Below are 8,694 nucleotides of genomic sequence, written 5' to 3' on the forward strand. Positions count from 1 at the left end.
GTACATAAAGTTTTCAAAAATTTGTAAAGTTCCAGATTCATTTTTTTAAATTCCCGTACACCAAATTTCCAAAAATTCGTAAAGTTCCAGATTCATTTTTTAAAATTTTTGTTCCCTAAAATTCCAAAGTTTCGAAATTTCCGAATAAATTTTTTTAAGTTTCCATTTCTAAAACTCCCAAATCCAGTTTTTTAAAAAATACTAATTTCAAATAAGTTTTCCAAATTTTCATTTTTTTTAAAAAAAACACCATTGTTAAATTTAATTTTCCAAAATTCCACAACTCTCAAAATTCCGCAATTTCATTTTTTTTAATACCATTCTTAAATTAATTTTTCAAATTCCCAAAAGTCAAAATCCCAAGGTATACTTTCCTCAAAGTTTATTTTTTTCAAAGTTCCACTGTTTCATTTTTAAATAATATCCTCAAATCTTTATTTTCAAAATTCTCAAGTTTCCAAAATTCAGAAATTATTCTTTAAGTTTCCATTACCAAAATTCCTGAATTCCCAAATTTAATTCTTTAAGTTTCCGCTACCAAATTTTCCAAAACTCTTAAAATTCAAGATTTCCAATTTCGAAAATTTCGGATTTAATTTTTTAAGTGTCCATTTCCAAAAAATTTCAAATTTTCAAAAATTCCAGATTTAATTTTTTAAGTGTTCATTTCCAAAAAATTTCAAATTTTCAAAAATTCCAGATTTAATTTTTTAAGTGTCCATTTCTTAAAAGTTTCCAAAATTTCGAAAATTCCGGATTTAATTTTTTAAGTGTCCACTTCCAAAATTTCAAAAATTCTAGATTTAATTTTTTAAGTTTCCATTTCCAAAAATTTCCAAAATTTCTCAAAATTCCAGATTGAATTATTTAAGTGTCCATTTCCTAAAGTTTCCAAAATTCCCGAATTCCCAAATTTAATTCTTTAAGTTTCCGTTACCAAAGTTTCCACAACTCCACAACTCTTAAAATTCCAAGGTTTCCGATTTCAAAAATTCTGGATTTAATTTTTTTTAAGTACCCATTTCCAAAAATTTCCAAGATTTCGAAAACTCCGGATTTATTTTTTTTAAGTTTCCGTTTCCAAAATTCTCAAAATTCCAAATTTAATTTTTTAAGTTTCCATTTTGATGGTCGTTTGGTGGAGAGTAGATTGGTCATGGCTGAAGATTTTAGTAAATTTGGAATTTGCATATATTGAATGCTTGTACTTATTGACTAACCTTTTCTCGCAGTGCATGGCTAGGGACCTCAGGTACGTATCATGGTCTTAATTGTCGATTTCCTAAGCATGTTGAATACCAACTAGAATTGCACGAGTCTTGTCATCCATGTAGCCTGGGGGGAATTGACTGATCTTTGACTCATATGCTCCAATGTACCCAATTCACTAGTAAAGACCGGATTTCGGGCTTAGAGGGGTGATACCTCGTATGAGGTACCTTCCTGATAGGTAACCTGATCCCCGAACTCAGAAATCTAGTTTCGTGGACCACTTTTTCCTAATGGGAGTCATTGAGAGGTTTTTGGTTCTTACTTAATTTTTCCCACTTCAAAAATAAAAATAAAAAGTAAGTGGCGACTCCAAACAAAAATCGTTCCTCATCGGGGACGGATTTTTCAAAACTCAAAAACCGTTTTTCCTCTGCTTACCGTTTCAATCGCGAGTCACGCCAGTCGGTGGATCGAGAGAGGGTCCACAGCCAGCAACAGCCAAGCCAAGCCAAGCTAGCCTAACCCTCCTCAACATTTCATACAACAAACTCCTCCCCATGATCTGTGACCTGTTCGATTTTAAATGGTCAAAGTCAATTAAGACAGATCCAACAAAACGGGATTGAAATCGAAAGTGTGTCTACCATAAAGATCATGGTCATACCACGGAACAATGCAGAAGTCTCTACTACTTAGTGGAAAGACTAATCAGGGTTGGACACCTAAAACAATACATCCGCACAACTGGAAGACCAAGAGAAACGGCCTAGGATTTGGTCGTCCAAGTCCCCTCAACTTCAGCAGCTCCTAGAGTTGTCATCAACTATATTCACGGAGGCCCCGTTGATGAAAAATACCATTCCAAGCAGAAAAGACAAAGAGTGCTCCACGCGGCCTCCGTAAAGAAACAGATCAGCTCCATCCAACATAACTTGCCGAAGGAAGGTGCACAACCAGTGGACGACACAATCACCTTCCTGCCAATAAATGTCAATCAGGTATTGCAGCCACACAAAGATGCCTTGATCCTGACACTAAGGATAAGTGGGTTCAATGTAAGAAAAGTTTTGATCGATCCGGGTAGCTTAGCTAACCTCTTGTAGATGTCGGTCTACAGGCAAATGGAGCTCCTACCGTATGCCCTAGAGAACCTAAGGTGGATACTACCTAGATTCAATGGAGCCACAACAACTTCTTTGGAAGACGTCGTATTACCCATCCAAGCTAGTCCGATCACCCAAAACATGCGATTCTCAATGGTAAAGGATTTATCCCCTTTCAATGCCATCATGGGACACACATGGCTTCACAATATGAAGGTCATTCCCTCTACATATCATCAGATGGTGAGCTACCTCACCAAAGACGAAACAAATCGACCTTTTTAGCAGTTAGTTGGTTGCGCGCCAATGCTATCAAGTGGCGCTTGAGTTCGAACTCCCAAGCAGTAGTGAGCCACTCCCGAAGCCGTCAAATACGAAGGAACAATAGCAATTATTGAACCCAGTGGAAAAAAATTCATCTGCGGTCAACCCACTCCAACCAATGCACCTCTCACACAATAGTGATCATGTTACTTATGCCAGCTCCCTCCTTGCACCAGATGAATTAAAAGTACCCGAAAGCGTGCTTCAGTAGAACAAAGACGTCTTCGCCTGGACTCACTCTGACATGCTCGGAATCCATCCATCTATAGCCTTGCATCAACTTAACGTCATGCCTTCCTCACGACCCATCCGCCAAAAGGTTCGACGCTTCCACCAGGACAAGCAAAGGGTCATCCAGTCCGAAGTGGACAAATTGCTAACAATTGAGTTTATCAAGGAAGTTGAATATCCAGATTGGTTGGCGAACGTGATGGTTGTTCCGAAGAAAAATGGAAAATGGAAAGTCTGTATCGATTACACCAATTTGAATGACGTTTGCCCAAATGATAGTTTTATGTTGCCCTAAATAGATCAAATAGTAGACGCCACTGCCGAGCATGGGATGCTCTCCTTTATAGATGCATTCTGCAAGTACCACTAGATCCTCATGTTCCAACTAGATGAGGAGAAGACAGCCTTTGTGACACCACACGGACTGTACTGCTACAAGGTCATGTCGTTTGGGCTCAAGAATGATAGCGCTACTTATCAAAAGCTAATGACAAAGATCTTCAAACCCCTGATCAGCCGAACCATGGAGGTTTATATCAACGATATTGTGGTAAAAAGCAAAACCCAAAGCAAACACGCCCAACATTTAAAGAAAACATTTCGCTTAATGAGGGTGTACAACATGAAGCTTAGCCCAGCTAAATACACCTTTGGCGTTAGTGTGGGTAAATTCCTAGGGTTTATGGTAACACAAAGGGGAATTGAAGTCAACCCGGATCAAATCAAAGTTGTCCTTGAGATGTTTGCTCTGAGTAGCAAAAAGGAGTTGCAATGCCTGACAGGTCACCTAACTACACTGGAACGTTTCATATCTTGTTTCACAGATAAGCCAAGGCCCTTCTTCCTCACACTCAAGGGGGCAAGCGCAATCGATTGGACGGATGAATATGGACGGGCATTCAACGAAGTCAAACACTATCTCACTCAGCCACCCATTCTAAGTAGCCCTCAATCTTGTGAACAGTTCTACATGTATTTAGTCATGTCTAACTGTGCGATCGGTGCTGTTATGTTTCGTCACATAAGAGACAAAGAACAAAGGCTCGTCTACTACGTGAGCAAAACGATGGTGGACGTAGAAACCCGGTACTCCAAAATAGAGCAAACGACTTTAGTCTTGAAAAGCGTCGTCCAGAAGCTCTGCCTGTACTTTCAAGCCCACCAAGTGACTGTGCTCACAAATCAACCACTCAAAAACATTTTTCATAAACTGAACCTATTTGGACAAATGCTAAAATGGGTCATTAAGTTGAGTGAGTACAGAATCAAATATCAGCCTAGACTGGCTACAAAAGGGCAAGTCATGGCTGACTTTATAGCTAAACTCCCTCAAAATTTGTCTCAACTACCCAACTTCCTTGGGGAAGGATGGTGGATACTTCATGTGGATGAAGCATCTAGGGCATCCGATGCCGGGATGGGCTTAATTTTACAATCACCAACTGGGAAGCTACTAAAGCAAGCTATTTGGCTCGATTCCTCTGTCTCTAACAATGAAGCTGAGTATGAGGCAATCTTGGTCGGACTGGACATTGCCCTTACCTTAGCAGTAGTCAAGTTGAAAATATACAGTGATTCTCAACTAGCCATTGGGCAAATCCAAAAAGAGTATGAAGCTAAGGACGAGCACATGGTCACTATCTCAGGCTGGTGGAAGAACGTTTAGCAAAACTAGGTGAATGGGCTGTCAAAAGAGTATCTCGGACAAAAAAAGTAAAGGTTGACGCATTGGCCAAAATAGTCGCCACTCTCTTTCTAAAAGAGGTCGTACTATTGTCCATCTACCTTCAGGCCACATCCTCAGTTGCACCAGCATCAAATGTGGTACTATTAAGTCAGACACCGACTAGATGCACGAAATTATGAAGTAGCTCCAGATAGGGGAACTACCTGGAAATGAAAAACATACACACAAGATCCAGGTGCAGGCCGCCCATTTCACTCTAATCGGTGACAGCCTTTACAAGCGATCTTTTGAGGGGTTGTACCTGCAATGTTTGAGCGATCCAGAAGCCCAATACGTTCTAACTAAGCTCCAAGATGGCGTGTGCGAAAATCATACAGGCGAACATACCTTAGTACATCGTGCTCACAAACAGGGGTACTATTGGCCCACCATGAGACAAGACACTGAAAACTATGTCAAAATGTGTGACCGGTGTCAGAAGTACGCTCACATTCCTCATATGCCATCTGAAGTCCTCAATTCGTTCACGAGCCCTTGGTCATTCACACTATAAGGGATGGATATAGTTGGACTCTTACCCGTTGCAGCCGCACAAAAAAAGTTTCTACTCGTGGCCACTGACTACTTCAACAAATGGGTAGAAGCAAAAGCCTATGCTAGCATCAAAGACAAAGATGTCTCCAAGTTCATCTGGAAAAACATCGTCTGTCAGTTGGGGATCCCGCAAGCAATTATAGTAGATAATGGGCCGTAATTTGACAACATTGCCTTTAGAACCTTCTATTTAGAGCTAAAAATCAAGAATCTACATTCCACGCCTTGCTATCCTTAGAGTAATGGACAAGTAGAGGCAACAAACAAAACCCTACTCACTACACTAAAGAAAATGTTGGAATGGACCAAAGAAAAATGGGTAAACGAGTTACCCGAAGTCCTGTGGGCATACCGGACAACCCTTGGACGGCCTATAGAGACCACTCCTTTCGCCCTCATCTATGGAATGGACGTCGTTATTCCAACTGAGATAGGTATGTCCACCGCCAAAACATTCGTTCAAGGTCAAAAGAATGAAAATCATGAGCTTGAAAGACACCTGGATTGGGTAGATGAAACAAGGAAGAACGCAACCATTTAGATGGCATCCTATCAACAAAGAGCTATTGCCCATTACAATAAAAAGGCCCGACCATGCATGTTCCGAACTAGAACCTTAGTCCTCAAAATAGTCTTTGAGAACACAATCGAAAGGGGAGCCAAAAAACTTCAAGCTAATTGGGAAGGACCCTATGTCATGACTAAGGTTAGGGACTCAGGGACATACCATCTGCAAACGCTAGACGGAGTGCCCCTGCTCTGCCCTTAGAATGTATCCAACTTGAAGCAATATTATCAGTAAGGTTAGCTTACGAAAAGTAAAATGTGTATAGAAAGGAGAATGGAAAAGAAAAGTGTGTATTGGAAATATAAGTGTTCATTACAAATTCCCACTGAGCCATCTCCGGCCAAGAAAAAATAAAGAAAAAAATATATAAATGAATCATGTTTGCCCACCAGAAGGGCCAGCTGAAGCAATATCTCCATTTCTTTGGGCAGGGCCGCCAATTGTTATATCTCCATCATCTGAAGGATAGTTAGGGGTATCTTGGGTGATGCCATGTTTCTTCATGCAGTATTGGTAGCCGAAGAAAAATATATCATCCACCTACTTTTGGCACTCGCCCTCCAGTTCCTCCTTTTGAGCAACAAACCCTGCCCAAAGCTTTTCTATCTCCTTCCTCAGTCGCTCATTTTCTTGCTCGACTTTCTTACACTTGGCCTCCGCCGTTTATTCTTCCCCTCTCAACCAGCGTGCCTCAGCATTAGTCGTCTCTCTCTCTCTTTTTCTACCTTCTTCAGCAACCCAGTTCCCTCGTCAGCAGCTTTTTTAGCAGCAGCAAGCTCGCTCTTTGCTAGTTTCAGCTTGGAACGGAGGTCTTCACTGTCCTCCATATGTTGGGCAATATACACTCTCATAGCCTTAGCAACCTCCAGTCGTTTGAAGAGCTTAACGCACTTCCGCATCAAATTGCGAACGTCAGCATCCACCTGAGACGACAATAAGGAAGATGTTAAGTGATCAAAGGCTAAGGTACCATGAACTAAAGAAGGGCAAGGCTTACCACTTCCGTCATCTCAACGATTGTGTAATCCTGCACAGGCGGGATATGAGAGGCCACGGATTTTGGAATGCCAAATGGGAGTCAAGCCATAAAAGAAACACTAGGGTCACCACCTAGGTCCGTCGAGAACCGTCGGGTGGCCGGGAAGAGGTCCCTATGTTATTCATAGGAGCCTCACTCTCTGTAAAGCATGGAACTTGTTTCAACAGTTTGGTCATTTCCTCCTAGTTGGAAGCACGAGACGCCTAAGGACGGGGAGGAATAAAAGCAACACACTCAACGGAGTCATCGTTGAGTTGGGTCAAACCAGTGGAGGGCCCACCTAGCTCTAGGCAGGCATCTTTTCCAACAGAAGACCTCCCGTCCGGCACATGACTAGTGCCTACTGGCGCCAAAGCGATGGCCAAGACAAGCACTAGGCAGAGAATCTCCATGCAGGGCTTCTTAGTAGGAGGAAAGACGACCATGATAGATTCAAAGAGGCGTTTGCACTGCCTCTTCTTGAAGTCGGCTCTCAAGTTTGCAACCATATCCTCATCTCCCCCTCCTCACAAACAATGTGAGATACAATCGGCTCAACCTCTACCTTCGGCTCGGTTCTTGCAGAACATGAGTTAGCCGATGAATCCGGTTCAGTGCTGGCCGCAAAGAAAAATGAAGTTGCGGAAGAATCAAAAGGAGAAGAGATGCAGATGGCAGGGCCGAAGTTGGGGCCTTCTGAGCAGGTTGAGCGGTAGGTTTCTTCTTCTTAGCCAGAGAACGGGCGATAGAGCTGGTGGCCAAACGGTTTGCACTCGGAGCTTGCCTTAACGTCCCGGCCTGATGCTTCTACTCCCTTTGTTCTAGCCGATTCTAACGTGTTTTTGCGTTCGTTGCATGTGCAACTTCGTATAAAGGAAGGTCTTTCAGCACGTGATGCTCATCGGGCACCAAGACCTTAGGAGTTAGGTGATTGAGAATGGGAATGATGAACGGCTTAGGCTCTCGGACCACAACCAGTAAATTCCTATTCGTCAAGAGGATCTGGTAGTTCCACTTGTTTGTAGATATCTCAAACAGCTTGTTGAGACAGTCAAATGAGGCCTTCTCCACCCACTCCACTAGCGGACCTCTCATGTTCTTGCCTACACCACACAAACAAAAACATCAATAATGAGTTTACAACCAATAAGCTACAAATACGCACAAAGGAAACTACAGCGCATCCTACTTGAAATCTGCAACGAGCAACGTGGGTGAAATTCTCATTCTGGACCCTCATATAGACCACCCCAAGAACTAGAAACAATTACATGCCCCCTCGCCCACCCTTGTTGGAATCTGGAAGCCCCGTCACCAATTGGAGAGAGAGAATATAAGCGGACATACTAAATATCTCTTTCCGGCTCATCTTGATCGTATAAACAAAAAGGACCTCTAATAGGGAGAGGTCCAGGAGGTAGAGCATGTCTAGGATGCTGGACCCTATCAACACCCTAACAACATTTGGGTAAAGTAATACCAGAGGGATCTTGGTGTAGTGAAGAAACTACTTGAAGAGATAATGCAGAGGAAAGCAGAGCCCGGTGTTGAACTGCTCCTTGCTGAAATAAGTGGCATTTTGAGACTGCTTCTCAATAGGTGTAGGCTTGTCGTCTACCAAAAGTATGGAGACGTTGTTTGGAATGCGAAAGCATTCCTAGAACTCTCATTTGGACAAAAGTAGGATGGAGCATTCCGTCCAAGGGCATCCAGCGCTTGCACCCATTTGGCCACCTTTTTGGCTTCTACCAATCGTGCTAGTGGAAGCAATACCCCTCTTGCTGACATACTGAAGCTCTGGGTTGCATGAGACCTGCACGGCACAACGTCAATCGTTAGAAAACAGTCACTTAGCCCTTCTGCCAATAGGTAGTGCCTCAATTGTACAACAAGCAAACTAAACGGATCTAATGCCCAAGTTTGAGCAAGACGTCTAACCTAGCTTGTAGGGCAAGCC

This window comes from Vitis vinifera, chromosome 4, assembly GCF_030704535.1.
Source record: "Vitis vinifera cultivar Pinot Noir 40024 chromosome 4, ASM3070453v1".
NCBI lineage: Eukaryota > Viridiplantae > Streptophyta > Magnoliopsida > Vitales > Vitaceae > Vitis > Vitis vinifera.